The 22,277-nt window shown below is 38.8% G+C and overlaps 1 pseudogene; it reads left to right on the forward strand.

The window, feature by feature from the left end:
* Window positions 1-10,037: 10,037 nt before the first annotated feature.
* On the forward strand, window positions 10,038-10,342 carry LOC114221276 (translation machinery-associated protein 7 pseudogene; annotated as a pseudogene).
* The last annotated feature ends 11,935 nt before the right edge of the window (window positions 10,343-22,277 follow it).

Here is a 22,277-nt window from a genome sequence, read left to right on the forward strand (position 1 = left end):
AAAGAAAATTTTATTGATACTCATGGTTCCCTTGGAAATAGGAGAAAAGCACACTACACAGAGATACATTGGGAAGCACCAGAGTGGATAAAGAGGCAGAAGCAGGAAGGAGGGGAAACATGACCTAGAGCCTTGATTGTGTTTTCCATGGAAAAGGCAAGCAGGGAAGGGAAAGTAGGCTTAGGACTGGCTAGTTTGAGTAATGTTGGCAGCCTCTGGACTATAAGGAGCGGTCTCTAGTTGGCTGGTACCTGGCCCTGACTGACTAGAGCAGGGAAATATTGGCCTGGGATATAAGAGTTAGATAAAGGAGGTGGTTGGAGGTGTGGACTTGGGATTAGTTGGAGAGTTTGTAATATGATTTTTGCACATCTGCGAAAGCTGCATCGCAGGGGGTCTAAACAATTCGGGCCATTAGTATGGCCCTGTGATTAACGGATGCCACACAAACAAATACAAAATCTAAGAAAACGCGGTTCAATCATTAAGGGAGTGTAAAAGGCCTTCAGTCTAGTCCCCTCCATTTTATAAATGAGGAAACTGATATTTAAAGACATAATGTCATTTATCCAAAATCCAATGAAGCTTGTTAGCAGCGCTGCAAGGAATAGAATTGTCACGCACTACTCCCAGTTCAGTGACTTATCTGCTACACTCTACTGATTTATGCTAATATGTATATTGACTATGCACTTCCCTTCATCTTGTCTTGTGAATCTAAAGGATAGGCAAACTTTTCCTTTAAAGGACCAAAAACAATAAATATCTTAGGCTTGCAGATCATACAGTCTCTGTCACAACTACTCAACTCTGTCATTGTAGCTCTAAAGCAGCTGCAGACAACACATAACTGGGTGTGTCTGTGTCCTAATAAAACTATTTGTGGACACTGAAATTAGAATTTCATATTAATTTTCACATCATGAAATAGTCTCTAAAAATTTTTGTCAACCATTTAAAAATGTAGTAACTATTCTTAGCTTGCAGGCTGTACAAAAATAGGCAGCAGGCTGAGTTTTACTATGAGCCACAGTTTCCTAATCCTTTTTCTCTGTACAATCCTTATAAAATCTCAGATGACTGAACCAGGTGACAGTGACCCACTCTAGGTCTTAGTTTCTCCATTGATAGAATGAGGCAACTAGACTCTAAGGTCCCTTTCAGAGATGTGACCTTGAGGTTTTTGATAGGGGTACCTACCCAAAGACAAAAATGTGTTGTAAAAGGGAATCTGTGGGCTCCTTCATGGGACACTATTAAGAGATACCTCTCTCAGATAACTCCAAGAACCAAAGTCATTCAGGAATTATATTGTAAAGAACATTAGATACATAAAACTTTACAGTAAAAAAATATACATATATTCATGAAACTATAAGTTTAGGGAACAGGATTAAATGAATTTCTCTATTCCAGGACTTCTCAAACCTATGCATTAGGACTATCCAAAGGAGGGGTCTTCCAAAAACAGACTCTCAGACAAGGACTCGGGTACAGGTAGTTTATGTAAGAAGCAAAAATAGAAAACACAAATGAGACAGGGAAAATTGAGATAGGGAAATGAAAAAAGCCCTATCACTTATGTTAGTGAACAAGTTAGCAGTGAGCAACTGGAGCTCAGTTCTGCTGGAAACTCTCTGGGAAACTATGATGTGGCTTCAGAACATTCCACAGAGAGTGGGGAGACTTAGGCATTTATCTATTAAGTCCAGCCTCCCAATGGTTAAGAGGTGTCCCTGAAGGTATGAATACTCCCACACTTCCAGGTTGTAACTGCATGGAGCCCAGAAGTTCCCAGAGTGCTAAAGAAAGCCCTCAGGCAAAGAAGAGAGCCAGCTCAAGGTAGGAAGCTATCCACATTCCAGAAACATCTACCAGGGCTAAATTCAGAGAGGGGTTGAAGAGATAAGGTGTGAGTGTTGGCTATAAAAGGTGATGGGGGGGATGGAAATCAATATTTTCTCACCTCATCTGCCCTCAAAACGCTTTCTTCCTCAAATCATCCCAACGAATCTGAGGAATTCCTTTATATATGAAGCATCTGTCCTTGGAGAGATACTGCTTTAATGTAAATACAATAGTGCCAGTGTCTGGGTAATCTTGATAAAATCAGAAGATCTCTTCTAAAATCAATGACAAGGCATACACTAAATATCAATAAGCCTCTGTCCTCTCGGGCAGAAACTAGGCCAATACATTTCACACAGTGCCAGGCATGAGGTCAATTCCAACATGAAAAAAAAACAAAAACAAAAACAAAACCGCAAAGAACAATTCACCTCCAAATGAGGTTGCCATCTGAAGTGAAGCATGTCGGAGGAGGGACAGAATGTTCAAAGTGTATTTGGAAGCATGACAAGGCATCACCATCTGCCATCTGAGTCCCACCTCCCCAGCCCTCTAGCCATCTGCACACCTGCTCAGGCAGGTCGCATCAGGGCAGGGATGGCCATGCCTTCATTAATGCAGTGGCAATAAAAACAAAAGCTCAGGAAATATCTCTAAGGCCTCCGACACCGTTACTTCCTTACATTTGGAATCTGTTTCCATAAAGAAACATATGGAAAAGAGATTCATAAACCTAAAGCTTAAATCTACACAGGGCTGAAGTTTCTGTGTGAGCTGAATTTTTAGACTACCAGGTCATACGTAGAAAATGAGCAAATTGTTAAAGAAATAGCAGAGCAAATGCTAAGCAGAACCTAATCTGGAATCCATTATACATATTCTCATTTTGAACTGTGATCAATATAAGAATCACCTCTTTTCTACCTTCATTCAGATTTCATCTCTAGACCCACTTTTTCCAGGAAATCTAAAATAAATCCATCCAAAACTAATTATGGAGAAGTGCCTCTAAGTGCTCAAAGCAATCAGTTCTCCTGGAGAGCCTTGCAGATAAGAGTCCGGTTTGGCTATTCCAGCTCTTTAGACCCTCCACACCAGAGACTGGGTTTATGTAAATGCAGCACACCCAACGAGGAATAGAGCCTATCCAGGATCCATACTTGGTCTGTCTGTTCTAAGCAATAGGATATTGATTCTAAATGTTACAGAAGTTCCTCCCAGTTCAAATGTCTCTTCTTAAAAATAACTAAAAGAGTTTTTTTTTAACTTGGAAATTATAAAGATATCAAAAGTCACACTGTTAATAGGAGCTCACTGAATATATTATATGCAGTGAAATAGACATACCCTCTTCTAATTAGTTAGGTTAAGCATATGAATCTGTGAGAAGACAATCCAGCTGAGCAGTTAGATGTACAAGCTCTGAGGTCAGACTGCTTGGGTTCACCCTGGCTTCACCACTTACCAGCTGTGTGACCTGAGTCAAGTCACTCAAACTCTCTGAGACTCAGTTTCTTTGGGTATAAATGAGTTATAATAGTACAAGTTAATGAAGTGCATGTAAACAAAAATACAGGTAGAGTGTTTACCATGGTATCTGGTACATAAGAGTTTTTAAACATTAGCTATTTGTAGTAGGCTGAAAAATAGCTCTCCAAAAGATATCCACATCGGAAAACCTGGAACCTAGAGTTGTTACCTTATATGGAACAAGCATATTTAAAGTAGTGATTAAGTGGGGCGCCTGAGTGGCTCAGTTGGTTAGGTTAAAAGGTCTGCCCTGGGCTCAGGTCATGATCCCAGAGTCCTGGGATCAAGCCCAGCATCAGGCTCTCCCTCCCCTTGGAGAGCCTGCTTCTTCCTCTCCTCCTGGCTCATGCTGTCTCTTGCTCTCTCTCTCTTTCTCTCTCTCAAATAAATAAATATAATCTTAAAAAAAAAATGTGATTAAGTTAAAGAGCTTGACATGGGGAGATTGCCTGGGTTACCTGAGTGGGCCCTAAATGCAAACACAAGTATCCTTATGAGAGGGAGTCAGATGGGCACTTATGCACACGCACACACACGCGCGCGCGCACACACACGCACGTGTACATGAGTAAAGCCAATGTGAAGATGGAGCTGAGAGAGATTTGAAGGTGCTGGCCTTGAAGACTGGAGTAACAGGATCACAAGCCAAGGAATGTCAGCAACCACCAGAAGCTGGAAGAGGCAAGGCTAGGATTTTCCCCTAGAGGCTCCAGAGGAAGCACAGCCCTGCCAACACCCTGATTTCTGACTAGTGTGATAAAGATTTCGGACTTCTGGCCTCCAGAATTGTGAGAGAATAAATTTCTGTTGTTTTCAGCCATCAAATTTCTGGTAATTTGTTAGAGCAGCCACAGGAAATGAATACACTGTTGTGATATATTTGTATCAATTCTCCACTGCTACATACCAAAACTCTGTGGCTTGCAGCAAGAATATTTGTTATCTCACAGTTTCTGTGGATCAGGAATCTCGGCACAGCTTTGCTGTGTCACTAACTCAAAGTGTCTCACAAGGCTATAATCAAGGTGTGGACTCTGGTTTCATCTTCAGGCTATCAGGATAAGGGTATAGTTCTTCACAAGTTCCCAGACTGAGGACCTCAGATTCTCACTGCATGTTGGTCAGAGGCTGCCCTCTGTTCCTTGTCACATGTCTCTCTCCCCAGAGCAGCACACAACACACACTTCATCAGAGCGAGCAAGAGAGAGAGAGAAGATAGAAGTCAACATCTTTTTTAACCTAATCTCAGAAGTGACATCCCATTACATTTGCTGCATTGTCTTTGTTCTAGAAGTGATTCACTAGGTTTACGTCCCTTAATTGCCTAGAATAATTACTGCAAACAATCTTTTTATTTCATAGCTCTCCTTGCTCTACATCATCAGCTGACCTTTTGAACACTAAACTCATCGAATTCACATCGGTCTGCTTGTTGTATAATGTAGGACTAATTGTAAGAATTCCCAGTCTTTTGGTCTGCAAATGCTCAGCACAGACTTTAAAATAAAAGGGAAGGATCAACCATATTTCTGTAGCTTTACATCATTCCCATGTGTTTCTATGTAACTCCTCCAACTCTGAAAAAAACTGTCCGCTATGTAGTTGCCTAGGAATGGCTTCTACCTGCCATGGTGGTAATGGGAGGATTTTTCTAGATTTCTGTGAATTTGGCACAAGAACAACTTCCAGCCCAGAACATTTTTCATTCTCAATAGTTATTCCCTATGTCTCAATAGTTATTCCCTATGTCTCAACAGTTATTCCCTATGTCACATGTGTCTCTCTCCAACCCTGGAATCTGTGACTAGCTTTCAAACTGTTCTTTTGTTTCACTAACATTTCACTGTTTGAATGTTCATACCGCTTAGATCAAGTATCATAGAACCTTTGAGCTGAAAATATCCTTTTTTAAAAGATTTATTTATTTGAGAGAGAGAGATAAGGAGTGGGGGAAGGGGCAGAGGGAGAGAACATCCAAGCAGACTCCCACTGACTGCAGAGCCCATCTGGGGGCTCGATCCCAGGAACCAAGAGATCAGGGCCTGAGCAGAAACCAAGAGTTGGACACTCAGCCAACTGAGCCACCCAGGTAAGTGCTCCTGAGCTGAAAATATCTTAAATTTCCCTAATCCACCCTCTAAGAAAAAAACCTCAGAGCAATTTCTCTCTCACATTCTCGGATACTCTCGTGCTAGTAGAGTCAGAGTTGGGTCTATTGTCTCAATTCCCAATGCAGTGAGTGCGTGTACATGTATGTGTGTGTGTTGTGCCTCACTGTGCACTGCTTTTAGACACTCTGACTAGTTTGCAAGTACACAATATGTACTGGGGAAATGTTTGTAAGCAATATCAAAATCCATGTTAGAACAACAACAAAAATATCCAAAAGAAACATAACTGTGGTAAGGATTCTGAAGAGAAGAGATAATAAAGTGTGAATTTAGCCCCATGTGGAACATGAATTCTTTCTTGGCTTCATGTCCTAATATCAAAGGAGATAGAAACCCTACAGAAATTTGAACAGGGATGGCTTAATATAAATAATTATTATAAGTAATTGTTAACGATTTACAGGAAATTAGCTACCAAAAGAGAACTTTAAAGATTACCCAAGGTCTCAGTGAGAGAACCCAAGGAAGAAACACACTTGGAAGGGGTCCCTTCCCCAGGGTTTGAAATCAGACCTGATTAGAGGACTGTGGTTGCAGCCTGCTGGATGGCAGAGAAGTTGCTGGGCTGCCCTAGGATAAGGCTGGTGGGCAGAGAACCATGACTGGATGCCAATGAAACTCACTAGGAAGCTGCCATCAGAGGCTGCTGTGGAATTCACTGGGAAGCTGTTGGAGGTACCCACAGAACTTACCTGGAAGGCACCCACTAGGGTGGTACTAAGCTCACTGGAAAGCAGCTTTCCAGGAAGCTGCCTGCAGCTGATACCACTGACAATTGCTGAAGGTCACCTCCATGGGGTGTCCTGCAGCAGGATGGCCAAGCACCATAGGAACAAGAAGGAGGGAAAAATACATCTGCAACCGGAAGAGAAGCCCCTACCTGCAGTGTTCCTCTTTTGCCCTCTACTGACAAAATTTAACATGGTGCCAGGAAGTAAATAAAGAAATGCTTATAAGATCCATCTCTGCTATCAAGCAGGACAACAAAGAGTAGATTTGGAGCTGAGAAGCAATACATCAATTAACAGGCACAGGGTCCTCATCAGTGAAGAGGCTTGAGCTCTAGTCTCAGCAATACCAACTTGCTAACACCTAGGGACCTATCAGATACTTGATCCCCTTCATGATGCCTTGGTATTTCTCTACTTTCATTAATTCAATCTATTTTTCCTCCATTTTTTTATTTAAATCCAATTAACAGATAATGTATTATTGGTTTCAGAGGTAGAGGTCAGTGATTCATCAGTCTTATATAATACCCAGTGCTCATATCACGTGCCCTTCTTAATGTCTATCACCAAGTTACCCCATCCCTCCCACCTACCTCCCCTCCAGGAACCCTCAGTTTGTTTCATGATTAAGAATCTCTTATGGTTTTTCTCTCTCTCTCACTCTGGTTTCATCTTGTTTTATTTTTTCCTCTCCTCCCCTATTTTGAGTTTGGTAGTCACAATGAGCCATTCTATTACTTCAACATATAACAACTGAAAATAGCAAATAAACAGAACATACTTACCAAGTTTCCAAGAGCTCACACTAATAGATTTTTCTATTTTATTTTGCCTGATACCACACTTTAAGACAATTTTTACTTGATTCTTAATGCTGTTTATGATATTGTGATTATAAGAAATACATATCTTCATCTCCCTTCCTGGCACAGGAGTTTCTGAAACACTTAGAATTTCCTAAGTGATAGAGGTAAGAAGGAATATCTTTTGTTATTCATAATCAGTCCTCCAGCAACCATACCTGAATTAATGCTAATGAGGTGACTCTTGTGGGCTACTATATTGCTTCAGGATGAAGGTTGGTTGCCAGAGAAACCAACCAGGTGATTACAGGATTGGAACTTTCAGCCCCTTTCCCCCATCTCAAGGGAAAGGTGAGCAGTTAGAGATTGAGTTCATCACCAATGAGCTTTGATTTAAGCAGTCATGCCTGTGTAATGGAACCACCTTAAAAACCCTAAACAACAGGGTTCAGAGATTTTCTGATTTGATGAATACATGCAGGAAGGGTGGTGCACCCCTTTTCCATGGGGCAGAAGCTTCTGTGCTGGGGAGACTTCTAGACTTTGCCCAATGCACCTCTTCACCTGGCTGTTCATTTGTATCCTTTATAATATCCTCTATAAAATATACTGGTAATAGTAAGTACTCTCCTGAGTTCTGTGAGCCATTCTATCAAACTACTGAACCTGAGGGGCGGTGGCGGGGGAGGGGGTCATGGAAACCCCTAATCTATAACTAGTTGGTCTGCAGTACATGCAGCTGGGACTTGAGATGGGCATCTGAAGTGGGAGCAGTCTTTGAGTCTGAGCCCTAAATCTTTGGAGTCTGTACTAACTCTGGGTAGTTAGTGTCAGAAATGAACTAAATTGTAGAACACCCAACTGGTGTCCACAGAGAATTGGAGAATTGCTTGGTGTGGAAAACCCACACATTTGGTGATAGAAGTGTTGTGGGTAAAACAGCCCATTGCTGTGTAACAAATTACCACAGACTTAGTGGTTTAAAATAACACAAATTTATTCACTTATCGCTCTGGAGGTCAGAAGTCTAAAATGGGTTTTCCTGGCTGCATTCCTTCTGGAGGCTCTATGGGAGAATCCATTTGCTTTTCCATCTTGTGGAGGTGAGCTGCAGTCCTTGGCTTGTGGCGATTTCCTGTAGCTTCAAAGCCAGCAGTGTATCATCTCTCCTCTCTGACCTCCGCTCTTGTCCTCACATCGTCTGTCTGAGTCATCCCTCTTGCCTCCCTTTTATAAGGACCCTTGTGATTACAGTGGACCCACAAGATAATCCAGAATAATCTCCCCACCTGAAGATTTAATCACATCTGCGAAGTCTCTTGCCATGGAAGGTAATATATCCACAGGTTCTAGAGATGAAGGCATGGGTATCTTTGGGAGGCCATCATTTTGTCTATCATACAATCCTTCCTAAAATTAAAGTCTCTTGAATATTGCATGATTTTTGCTTCATGTATATTTTCTCATATAATAAGGTCTCAAAACCTACCTATCCACTTTTCAAGATGCTATAATAAGTTACCAGATACCCTTGGTTTCTCTTCAGCCCCCCATTCTTACTCTTCCTAAAAAACTCATTTAATTAACTTTCACCTTCCTTGTAATTCCTATTCATTAAATAATAAAGATGATAAATTAGTTTATGAATTCATGAGCCCTAATGACACAAGTTTTCTCACAGACCCTCAATTACTCTACCAACCTCTCTATTTGAATTGTCTTCTAGAGTTAGAGGAATTTCCGAATTAACGAGCAGAGGTGCAAGGCCCATTCAGCACACGCGCACGCACAGACACCACGCACACACACGCACACACACACACAGTCCTGTCCCACAAGCCTAAACTTGCTTATTGCATTTCCCTCTGTTCCAAGGTTTCCTTATTCTCATTCTGCTTCTCAGTACATGGCAGGAGAGAGTGTGGAATACATAATTCGAGAGTATTTAAGGAATCTCAAGACAAAGACAGTTTTCAATTAGAATACAGAGTGTCAAAATGGGAGTAGAAAACAACAGTGAGATACCACCAGACACCTATTAGAATGGTCAAAATCCAAAACACTGACAATTCCAAATGCTGGCAAAGGTGTGGAGCAGCAGGTACTTTTATTTGTCGTCGGTGGAAATTCAAAATGATACAGCCACTTTAGAAGACAGTTTGGCAGTTTCTTACAAAACTAAAATACTCTTACCAGATGATATGATTATCTGCCTAGAAAACCAAAAGCATTAATTAGGGATGATTAAGCTTCTGTAACAGATAAAAGCCAAAATTTCAGTTGCTAAAAGGACACAAAGTTCATTATAGTTTAAAGCAGTAGGTGTTCAATAAGCATATGTGAAATGAATGGGCAAATTCCAACACTGTAATAGTGGAAAAAAAAAGAGGAATAATCTTAATGCTAGTTACATAAATAATGGTAACCCCATCACTTAGTAAAAATTATGCTACTATCTAAAATACATTGTATGTCTATGCATACCAACTGATAAACATAACCATGATACGTTTATGTTTTAAAGAAAGCAATTATTGTACAATATATGCAAACATTTAGAAGAATATATCATCCATTAACTGTGTAATTCTGAGGTTCTTGGTACTCAGACTGCCTGGATAATTTCCCAGGACAAACCTCCTGAGCAAAAACCTAGCCAACAGTGTCCTCCCTTCTGGGCCTGAATGGCAGCCACAAGACAGCTGTCAGGATTTAGTGGATGAAACTTGGATGCACAGACTGGGGATTCCCCAGGACTCCTCCTGGTGCAGAGCAAAGCCAGGGCTGAAAAGACAACAGGGTAAACCACAGGCCGGGGACCTCCATTTGTCCTTTTGCTCCAGGTCCCTCAAATGTTAGATAAGCCTGCCTGAACTTAACCACAGCAACCTTTTCTACCAAAGCCAGAGTTTCCACTTCCGGCAGCAGGGTCTGGGGAAGGGACGGCAGGTGCCATGTCCAGCCACGAAGGTGGCAAGAAGAAGCCCCTGAAGCAGCCCAAGAAGCAGGCCAAGGTGATAGACGAGGAAGATAAGGCATTCAGGCAGAAACAGAGGAGCAGAAGAAACTCGAGGAGCTAAAAGCGAAGGCCGTGGGGAAGGGCCCCCTGGCCACAGGTGGAATTAAGAAATCTGGCAAAGAGTAAGCTGTTCCTTGTGCCCGAGGCAATGATGATCCTTAATTCCATTCCTGTTTAAACATCTGGATTCCCTGTCATAGCATCTGTTGCTACCTACAGCTGGAATGAAGTGTTGTCTTAGATCCTGTTGTACATTTAAGAATAAATTTTTGTAAAAAAAATAAAATAAAATAACCAAAGCCAGAGTTTTACCAATGCTGGTAATTCTTTTTAGTCTCATGTTGGCCTAACTGCACTTCCCATCATTGGACTGGGCTTTCCTACAGCAGAAACCGACTGCTTTCTGAAGGCTACAAACCACCGGCTGGGACACAAACACCAAATGTCATCCTGTCTCAGACACCACCAGGGCCTAATGCTTCTGCCAGGCTAAAAAGTCATTTGATGGCAGAAATCCAGGCAGCATCTTGAGGCCAGTTAATTCAGCCATGCCTGTCACTAACTGTCATCCTTTGCCCGGCCGGACCCAAAGCGCAAGTTCCTCTGGTCATTTGCTCTTTCTTCTGTCCCCTCCCCCGCCCCCACCCAGTTCAGTTCTCTGTTCACCCCAAATCCACCTTTCATCCTCCCATTATTGACAAATCCATCAGCCCTTCTCATGTGACTCTGTGGGATCCTCATTCTTTGTCAACCACCACTGAATTTCCACCTTTCCCCCAAATACTCCCTCTACCTGTGTGTTTCCACTTCCGATCCTGGGTTGTTCACTGTCCCTCTGCCCATATGATGGGGGGAGAGGGGGTTGGAGATATCCATCACGTTTTTCTTGCTCTACACTGCTGCCTTCAGACTACTACCCCTCCACCTGTTTATACAAACACATCTCTATTGAGGGTTATATCATCTGTCTGTAGCTCCCACTCCTTCCCTTGCCATTGTTATTACTGACTTTCTAGTTACTACATATATTTTTTTATTAACATATAATGTATTATTTGTTTCAGAAGTACAGGTCTGTGATTCATCAGCCTTGCACAATTCACAGCGCTCACCATAGCACATACCCTCCCCAATGTCCATCACCCAGCCACCCCCTCCCTCCCACCCCCCACCACTCCAGCAACCCTCAGTTTGTTTCCTGAGATTGAGAGTCTCTTATGGTTTGTCTCCCTCTCCGGTTTCGTCTTGTTTCATTTTTCCACTACTTGTATTCCTTACAGATTTGAGCATCTGTACCATCTCATTACCTTCCTTTCTTCTCTAGTGCGGTCATCTTTCAAGGTTCCAGGTGAATCTGATGTCCTTATGCACAACCTATCTGACATTACAGTTCCTTGACCTCCACTCTATTTCAGCCATCTACTGCTATTCCAAATCCAGTTCTTTGCTATTTCCAGAACTATTCCACCTTTTAAACCAAAATCCTCATATCCACTTCCAAACTGCACCTTCCCACTCTTTCTCTTTATTCTCAGTCTCTGTTCTTATAGCGCATCAACGCCTCCAAGACTTTAATCCCACATCTCCCCTCATCTGTCTGCCCCTGTCTATTAATTGGACTTCCTGTCATCCTCCAATCATCACTGAAAACAAAAATATGATTGTGTCACTCTCCTACTTAAAATTCTTCAAAGGCTCTTCATATGTTTTAAAAATTTCAAATTCCTGGGGCACCTGGGTGGCTCAGATGGTTAAGCGTCTGCCTTCGGCTCAGGTCATGATCTCAGGGTCCTGGGATCAAGTCCCGCATCGGGCTCCTTGCTTAGCAAGGAGCCTGTTTCTCCCTCTGCCTGCCACTCCCCCTGCTTGTACTCTCCCTCTCTCTCTCTGGCAAATAAATAAATAAAATCTTAAAAATAAATAAATAAAATTTTCAAATTCCTTAGACAAAGAATTCTTTCTAACTTTGTAATTTGGCCTGGCCTGACCACTCCAGCCTTATTTCACCCACCACCCCAACACATGTCCTGCACTCCACCCAGTTTTGTGGACCTAGTTGCAGTTCCATTTATCCATCCTCCAGAATGCCCTTCTCTACTCTCTCCTCTTGGCTAACTCAAAAATGTTTAATTTTTTAAATTAAACTTTTTACTTTAAGGTATTTATAGATTCACATACAGTTTAAGACATAATACAGAGATAACCCAAGATAACCCAATGCAGAGATAACCAAGTAAAGATAACCCCTTTACCCAGTGTTGCCTAATGGTAACATCACACAAAACTATACTATGGTATCAGAACCAAGAGACTAATACTAATACTGACATCATCAAGATACAGAAGAGTTCCATCACCCCAAGGATCTCTCATATTGCCCCATGATAGTCATGCTCACTTCTCTCCCACCCCTGGCCCCTTCTTAATCCCTGGCAACCATTAATTTGGTCTCCCTTTTTAAAATTTTGTCATTTCAAGAATGCTGTATGAAAGAAAGATATTATATAGTTTGTAACCCTTTGAAAAATTGGCTTTTTTTCACACAATTCTCTGGAGAACAACTCCATGTTGTTGCAGGTATCAATAGTTCATTCCCTGATTGCTGAATAGTATTACATGGAGTGGATGTACCTGTTCATCTATTGACCCATTTTTCAACCATGAGCCCATTAAAATCATATGGGTTGTTTAAAGTTTTTTCTTTCCTATTATGAATATAGCTGCTATAAACATTCATGTAAGTGTTTTTATGTGAATTTAAGTTTTCATTTCTTTGAGATAAATATTCAAGAGTATAACTGCTGGATCATATGGTTGTTGCATGCTTAGTTTTTGGCTTTGTTTTTGTTTGTTTATTTGTTTTTAAGAAACTGCCAAAATACTTCCTAGAGACAGAATGTGACATTTCACATTTCTACTCGTGGTAAACAAATGATCCAGTTTCTCCACATCCTCACCAGCATTTGACGTCACTTTATTTTAGCCACTCTGATGGGTATAAATGATACCTCATCGTGGTTATAATTTGCATTTCCCTAATAGCTACTGAGGTTAAACACCTTTTCATGGGTTTATTTTCCACCTATATGTCCTCTTTAGTGAAATGTCTCTTCATGGGCTTTTTTCTCATTGGATTTTTTTTAACCATTGAGTTTTAAGAATTGTTTATATATTCTAGATACTAGTCTTTTGTCAGATATGTGATTTCTAAATATTTTCTCTCATTCTGTAACTTACCTATTCATTCTACCAATTGGCTCTTCCATGGAGAAAAAAGAAATATTTTAATTTTGATTAATTCTAATTTATCAAATTTTCCTTTTATGGATAATGCTTTTAGTGCCAAGTCTCAGAACTGTTTACCTAGCCCTAAATCCTAAAGATTTTCCTTTTTTTCTTAAAGCTTTATGGTTTTACATTTTCTATTTAACTCCATGATCCATTTTGAGTTCATTTTTGTATAAGTATGAGGCTTAGATCAAGGTTTATTTTTTGCCTACAAATGACCAATGACTCCAGCACTATTTGTTGAAAAGGCTGTCTTTCCTCCATTAAATTGATTTTCCTCCTTTGTCAAAAGTAAGTTCAACATATTTATGTGTATTTATTTCTGGCTTCTCTATTCTGTTCCATTGATTTATATATCTCTTCCTCCACTAATACCACACAATCTTCGTAACTATTATTAAATAATAAGTCTTAAAATCACATAGACTGAATCCTCCAGCTTTTTGTCATTGTCAAAACTGTCCTATCTACATTAGTTCTTCTGCCTTTCTATATAAATTTTAGAATAATTTTGTCTATATCTACAAAAACATCTTGGAGGGATTTTAATAGGGAGTACATTAAACCTGCACATCAATTTAGGAAGAATTGACATCTTTATTTTGTCGAATCTTCTAATCCATAAAGAGAGTATGTTGCCCCATGCCATTAATTTTTGATTTGACTCATCAGCATTTTGTAATTTTATTTAGCACACAAGTCCTATACGTGTTTTGTTACATTTGCACCTTCACTATTTTATTTTTTAAATGATTTAAAATAGTGTAATATTTTTAGTTTTAGTGTCAATATGTTCATTGCTAGTATATGGAAATACAATTGATTTTTGTATGTTGCTCTTGTACCTCCTACCCTGCTGAACCCATTTATTAGTTCTGGGGTCTTTCTTTCTTTTTTTTTTTTCTTAGATTCCTTTTCTTGATAGAAAATCATGTCACCTGCAAATAAGGACAGTTTTATTTCTCCTTTTCTGATCTGCATGCCTTTTTTTCTTGCCTTATTGCACTGTTAGAACTTCAATCACTATGTTGAGTTAAGAGTGGTAAGAGCAGGTTATTTTTGTCTTGTTTCTGATCTGTGACAGAAAATATTCAGTCTTTCACCAGTAAGTATAATATCAGCTATAGGTTTTTCATAGATGTTCTTTAACAAGTTGAGAAAGTTACCCTCTACCACTATTTTTCTAAGAATTTTTATCCTGAATAAATGTTGAATTTTGCCCGATGTTTCTTCTATATCAATTGATATGATCATATGATTTTTCTTCTTTATCTTGTTAATATGACAGAATACATTGATTGATTTTTTAATACTGAACCAGCTTTGCATCCCTGAAATAGACTTTGCTAGGAAATGGTGTATAATATTTTTGTATATTGATGAATTCTATTCGCCCATATATTGTTAAGGATTTCTGCATCAATATTCATAAGGGACAATGGTCCATAGTTTTCTTTTTTGGTACTATCTTTGTCCAGTTTTAGAATCAGGGTAATTATAGCTTCATAAAATGAATTAGGAAATACTTTCTTCTCTCCTATTTTCTGGAAAAGATGATATAGAAATGATGTTAATTCATATTTAAATGTTTGGTAAAATTCTCCATTGAAACCATTTGGGTCTGAAAATTTCTGTTTGAAGAGTTTTGGTTTTAGTTCTAGTTTTCCATTACAAATTCCATATCTTTAATAGTTATATGCCCTTATAACTATTTAATATTGGATGACAGTTTGTGTTTTTTGAGGAATTTGTTCACCTAAGTTGTCAAATCTATAAGTACAGTTGTTCATAGTTTTCCTTTATTATCCTTTCAGTATGTGCAGGGTCTGTAGTGATATCCCCTGTTTCATCCCTGTTACTGGTAATTTGTTTCTTCTTTATTTGTTAATCAGTTTTGTTAGAGATTTATCAATTTTATGGATCTTTTCAAAGAACTAAGCTCTTTATTAAATTGGTTTTCTCCATTTTTTTTTCTGTTTTCAATTTCATTTATTTCTGCTCTTATTTTTTTTCTTCCTTTTGCTTGCTTTAGATTTTGCTCTTTTTGGGGGGAACATGGGGGTTCTTGAGGTGGGAGCTTGGATAATTGAATTGAACCTATCCTACTTTCCTTTTATCTTTTTTAAGTTTTATTCATTTAAGTAATCTCTAGCCCACATGGGGCTCGAACTCATGACCCCAAGACTAAGAGTTGCACGCTCTTCCAACTGAACCAGCCAGACACCCCTGAACCTATCCTATTTTCTAACGTAAGCATTTAATGATATAAATTCCCCTCTTACTACTACTTCAGCTATCTTTCAGGAATTTTGATTATGTTTCATTTCCATTTTTATTCAGTTCATCAGTTTACTTTTTAATATTTTTTTCCCTTGAAATTTCTTCTTTGACCTACAGATTATTCAGAGGTATGTTGTTTATTTCCCGTGCTTATCTTTCTGTCACTGATGTCTACTTTCATTACATTGCAGTTGGAGGACACATTCTGTATGATTTCCAGGCTCCTAAATTTGTTGAAGTTTATTTTATGGCCATGGATATGATCTATCTTAGTATATGCTCCATGGGCACTTGAAAAGAATATGCATTTTGCTGTTTCAGGGAGGAGTGTTCTATAAACACCAATTGGATCAAATTGATTGATGGTAATGAGTTCTTCTGTATCCTAGCTGATTTTTTGTCTAGTATTTCTATCAATTATAAAGAGAGAGATGTTAAAGTCTCCAACTATAATTAAAGATTTGTCTATTTCTCCTTCTAGTTCTATCAGGTTTTATTTCACATATTTTACAGTTCTGTTGTTTGGTGCATACATATTTAAGATTGCCATAGGATTTTTTTGGTGGTTGGCCCTTTTACATTATATAATATCCTTCTCTTTCTCTAGTAAATTTCTTTGCTTTGAAATCCACTTTATCTGATATTAATATAGACACTCCTGCTTCCTTTCAATTAATGTTAATATAATATCTCTTGTTCCATCCTTTTATTTTTAATATAGCTATACTGTTAAATTTCAGGTGAGTCTCCTATAGGCAGCATGTAGTAGGATCATGTTTTTCAATTCACTCTACCAATATCTGTCATTTAACTGATGCATTTGGACAGCTTATTTTAATATAATTATTGACATATTAGGGCTTATACCATGTCACTTTTTGTTTTCTGTTTTATTTTTCATTTGTTTTCTTTTTCCTGCCTTCCTATGAATTGCTTAAACATTTTTTACAATTCCATTCTGATCTATAGTATTTTTGAGTATATCTCTTTGTACAGACCTTTTTAGTGGTTGTTCTAATATATTACATGATATATATACAACATAGTCTACTAGTCCTTTTACCAGTTTGAGTAAGGTGTAGAAACCTTACCACTGTTTTATCCTTTTATCCTCTTCTTTTTATTATAATTATATTAAATAACTCCTCTATTTACAGTAAGAATCTTGTCAGAAGTGTTATAATCTTTGTGTCAACTATCAAATATATTTTAAAAAACTCCAGAACAGGAGGAAAGTCTATTGTATTTACCTATATTTCTGCTTACCATATTCTTCCTTCCTCCGTGATATTTTAAGATTTTTTTTTTTAAATCATTTCTCTGGCAGAAAGAAAAGAAAAAGAAAGGATGACTAAAACTTCCTAAGCTATTCTTTTAGGTTAGGTCTACTGACAACAAGTTCTCTTAGCTTTCCTTCATCCAAAATTGTTTTAATTTCTACTTCATTCCTGAAGGATATTTTTGTTGGGTATAGGATCCTGGACTGACAGGTCTTTTCTTTCAGCACTTAAGACAGATATTGTATTCATTTCTTTTGTCTCCAGTTTCTGATGAATATCTGCTATCATTCAAATTGTTCTTCCCCCATAGGTCAGGTGTCATTTCCCTCTCACTGCTTTCAAGTATTTTCTTTGTCTTTAGTCCTTCACAAATATGACTACGATGTATGTTATTGTGTCTTCTGGTGTATCCTGTTTAGGGTTAGCTCAGCTTCTTGAATCTGTAAGTTTTGGGTTTGGTTTGGTTTTTTGCTCTATTTAGAAAGTTTTCAGCCATTATCTCTTCAAGTACTTTTAAAATCTTGCCCTTTTTCTCCTTTCCTTCCAGGACTCTAATGACAGTGTTATATCTTTTGTTAGTCCCACAGGTCTCTGATGCTCTGTTTATATTGTTCAGTGTGTTTTCTCTCTGTTGTTTAGATTAGGTAATTTTTATTGATCTATTTTCCAGTTCACTGATTCTTTCCTCTGACCTCCCCATTCTTCTGTTGAGACCATCAACTGAGCTTTTCATTTCAGTTACTGTATTTTTCAGTTGCATTATTTCCATTTAGTTCTTCTTTATATCTTCTTCTATTTCTTTGTTGAGAAGGTTTTTTTTTTTCATTTATTTCATGCATGTTCATAATTACTCTGAAGGATTTTTATGAGAGTGGCCTTAAAATCTTTGGCAGATGATTCTAATATTTCTTTCATCTCAGTTTTGGCATCTTTTGAGTGTCTTTTCTCATTCAGTAAGAGATTTTCCTGGTTGTTGATACGAGTGATTTTTTTAATTAAAATTTGGATATTTGGTATGATGTTATTTTATAATGTTATAAGACTGTTTTATCTGGCTTTCTCTGACACCACTTCAGCAAGGTAAGGGGTTGGGGGGTAGGTATCACTAGCTCATTACTGCCAGGTCTACAACTACTTCATTGTCCTGACAACAGTTTGATATTTAAAATATGAGTGTATTATTTTTTCAGAAAAAATAAAACATGTGTTTTGAAAAATTAGTTCAACAATACATTCCTCCAGGAAGCCTTTCCTAATCCTTTAATCCTGGGTTAGGGCTCCTTCCTCCATGTGTTTCCAGGTCTACCTATACTTGTCTCATTGTGGAATTATCACACTATTTTGTAGATGCCTGTCCACTTGTCTGTTTCCACTAAACTGCAAGCTTGGTGACAGTACTGACTCTGTCTTACTTGATGTTACATCCTATACTAGAATAGTGTCTGACATATAATTGTCACTCCATAAATATATTTTGAAAAGCTATCATTTTGCTGTCCAAATCTTCAGGAGCTTGTTAGTAACTTCCAGAGGAAAGTTTGCATTCAGTTTGTTACTGAAGACTGTGCAGTCGGGCTCACTAACCTCTGGATGAGAAGCTCCCACAATTACCCTATGTAAATCCCTTCTTCAACCAAAAAGGTCACCTTGTCTCCAGAACCCTCTTACCAGCATGCATTTCTACCTACCAGTCTGGAGGATGGTACAGAAGGATCTTATCTCATATCTTATCTCCATCTTTTTTAGAATCCTTTTCCTAATCACCTTGACATGCTTGATCATAGTATTTGTACATTAGAACCATCTTTAACATACACTGACTCATTTTATTTCTTTCTAAGTATATCATTATCCCCAGGATCTCCACAGCTACAAGATCCTTGCAGATAGTATCTACCTCTTTTGTCATTAACATATGGCATGGTATCTTGCAAATAAGTACTCAATAAACATTTGTTGTTGAAGGAAAAGAAAAATTTTAATTTAGGATGTTTTAAGGGGATCCAATATTAAGCTACAAGTTTTATAAATTGGTTTCTCCAACTATCTCATCTCCTTACTCAGTGTAACAGAGTAACTAGATCCAGTCACTTAACCCCCTATTTTTTACTTTCTTCAACAGTAAAATGAGAAAAAACTTGATCATACATAGACACCTTAAAAGATATTTAAGGTCAGTGGTGATTATGACTAAATGGTGTTTAACAGAATTGGTTTTGTCTGTGCATTTGTTAGAGATAGCTCAAAAAAACAGTTTCATAGGTAACAGGCTGAGCAAATAAGCTTAAGAGTTCAGAAATGAGTTACTAACTCCACATTAGTTCATCCTGTTTTAAGCCTCATTATATGGCAGCTGCCCCATGGGACAAACCTCTGACTTGAGTGACTGGCTCAGCCAGTGTTGACATTCCTTTCAATAATTCTCAGCAAACATATCTACCTGTACAAACTCGCTTGTGCTCATGGATTAATTTTTCTATGAAATGTCTCAAACACAAATATTTTGGAAGTGAGTACAACACAGGGTCTGTTTGCAGAGTTACATTTTGGAAAAAAATAAAAAAGTCCAGATAATTCTGGTTGCATAAAGGGCTTCCTCCAAAAGGGCAAGAAGTCAAGCATTAATAATTAGTGGGAGATAGAGTCTACAGAGCAGCCATGGGAGAAAGTGAGAGGCAAAACACAGGGCAGCAAACAGTTGAAGAAAACTGCCCTTGCTTCCTGGAAAGGGTCTTCAGCTCACTTGGTGCAAAACAGCAAGTCCTATTAGGCTCCAAAAACTTCTTTCATAAAATCACAGAATGGACCACAAAGAACTTCTTTGACACAAACAAGAAAGGAAAACAAGAAAGTCAGAAAAATCATTCAAATGAAGACTTATCTTTGAGCCTATACTCAATGGAACCTAAAGGTGGAGCTTCAGGTTCTGCAGAAATACTGTTATAACTCAATAGAAAATAATTTTAGCAGTTTCTGTAGGAGGAAAGAAGGAAAGAGAAGCAGATGAATCAGACTAGCTTGGGTATATAAAAGGAGCGGTGGGAGTAGTAATGATCTAGGATAAAGTGGAGAGAAGAGGGAGTCAAATGGAAAGTTATTTGGCTCTCTGTGTTTGACATAATTTTAACACTTGACCCCCAATGTCAATTAGGTCTCAATTAGAGCTGCTATTATGTATATGTATATCTACACACACACACACACACACACACACACACACACACACACACACACACACACACACACACAATGGCTTCCTGCTGATAAATTACTATTCCAAGAAGTGTAATTTGGGAAATCGGTATTGTAAAATGGATTTCATCACTAATTCAACTCTCTCAGAATGAGAAGCTTGAAGAGAAAAGTACTGAATAACTGATATGCATTCATAATGCCTGGAAATGATGTGCATTTTATACCAATAAAAAGGATGTAGTTTCCTATTGTGGAAAATTTGCTGTTACAGAATGTTTTGGGTAAAATATCCCAGATAAAGAATTGACTTTCCCTTTCCTACCATATAAAATCTCATGGAATTCACTCCATTATCTTCTGGGGTATATAAGAGTTTATTACTCATTTGCCCTTGAGTAGGACAAAATCTTTCTAACTCTTAAGAACTGTTTATTTCCTGCCCTCCAAACTACCTGGTAAGAAGGAGCTACTTTACATTTATTTGTAGGCTCCCCTCTTCCCAGGGTCTGCAATATAACATTCAGAAGATTTTGACAAAGCTAACCTTAACTGATGATCTCCTTCTGCCCCGACAGTTGAATCTCAGTAACTGATCAGAGAGACCCAGGCCAGAACTTGTAGCAAAGTTCTGATCATCGCATCCCTTTTGGCTTTTTCTTTTTGCCAGTCTTAGTCCCTGTCCAGAACTCGAAGGTTAAGCCATGATCCTGGGCACTACCCTAGATTTCCTCTTCCTCACCTTCCAACCGAATAATCATCAAATTCCAGCAACTTTACCTCTTAAATATCTCTTAAATCCAATTCTCACTCACCCCAACCTGGGCCACCATCAATTCACATGTGTATTATAATCATAACCTCTAAATTCCTCTCCCAGCCTCCAAATTTGCCTCTTGCAAGTTATTCAATATGTTGCATCCAGAGTATTCATTCTAAAGTATCCATTCTCTTCTTAAAGCCCTTTAGAAAATTCCTCCTTCTCCCCAAAGTCCAACTCCTTAACAAGAATCAAGAGCTCAGGGGTGCCTGGGTGGCTCAGTTGGTTAAGCCGCTGCCTTTGGCTCGGCTCATGTCCTGGGATCTAGCCCTGCATTGGGCTCCTTGCTTAGCAGGGAGCCTGCTTCTCCCCCTCCCTCTGCAGCAACCTTTGCCTGTGCGCTTTTGCTCATGCTCACTTGCTCACTCACTCTCTCTCAATGACCCCAGCCTCCTGGTATTCACATCCTTATGTAGTGCACCCACACTGTATCAGTACTGGTTTGTGTGACCAACAGCATACAGAAGTAATGACATACCACTTTTGAGCCTAGATCATAAAAGTCATTGTATCTTCTGGCTTTCACCCTCTTTTGAATCACTTACCTGGAAAAAGTTAGCTGCCATGTTATAAGCAACCTTGTGGACCCACGTGGTGAAGAACCAAGGTCCCTGGTCTACAGCCAGTGAAGAACTTGAGATTTCAACCAACAGCCATAGGCAAGAGCTTTCTTGCAAGCAAATGCTCCAACCCAGTCAACCCTTCAGATGACTGCTATTCCAGCCAATATTTTTATTACAACCACAGGAGAGACCCTGAGTCAGAATAACCATCTAAGCCACTCCTGGATACCTGACCCTCAGAAACTATAAGATAATAAGTGTCTGTTGTTTTAAGTCACTAAGTTCTAGAGTCATCTATTATGCAGCACAATAGATAATATAACACTCTGATCCCATCATTGCCTACTGATCCTTGTTAGACTTCTCTCAATTATAGAACCATGCCAGCTTCCCTCTTGCCTGTGGGTCTCTTCACATGCTGTTCCTTTGCCTTTAGTCACCATGACAACTGCTTTATAGATCAGCCTAAATAGCATTTCCTCAGGAGCTTTCCCTGTCCCCCAGACCAGCTTAGGCCATTTTTCATATGCCTTCAGGATAGCAGGCATTTTTCCTTGTTAGCCATTTTTGTATTTACAACATTCAGTAACTATTTGTGCAACATCAACTATTTGCCAAATGCTGTACCATGTAACATAGGATCAAAAGAAGTATTATTCTGCCTTCATAAAGTTCATAATCTGGAATTACTCTTTACTTATTAACACTTAGTCATTTACTTGATTACATACATTTGATATTAATTTTACCCT

This window comes from Eumetopias jubatus, unplaced genomic scaffold (assembly GCF_037043125.1).
Source record: "Eumetopias jubatus isolate StellerSeaLion01/CBP00866 unplaced genomic scaffold, mEumJub1_p1.0 scaffold_7, whole genome shotgun sequence".
Taxonomy (NCBI): Eukaryota; Metazoa; Chordata; class Mammalia; order Carnivora; family Otariidae; genus Eumetopias; species Eumetopias jubatus.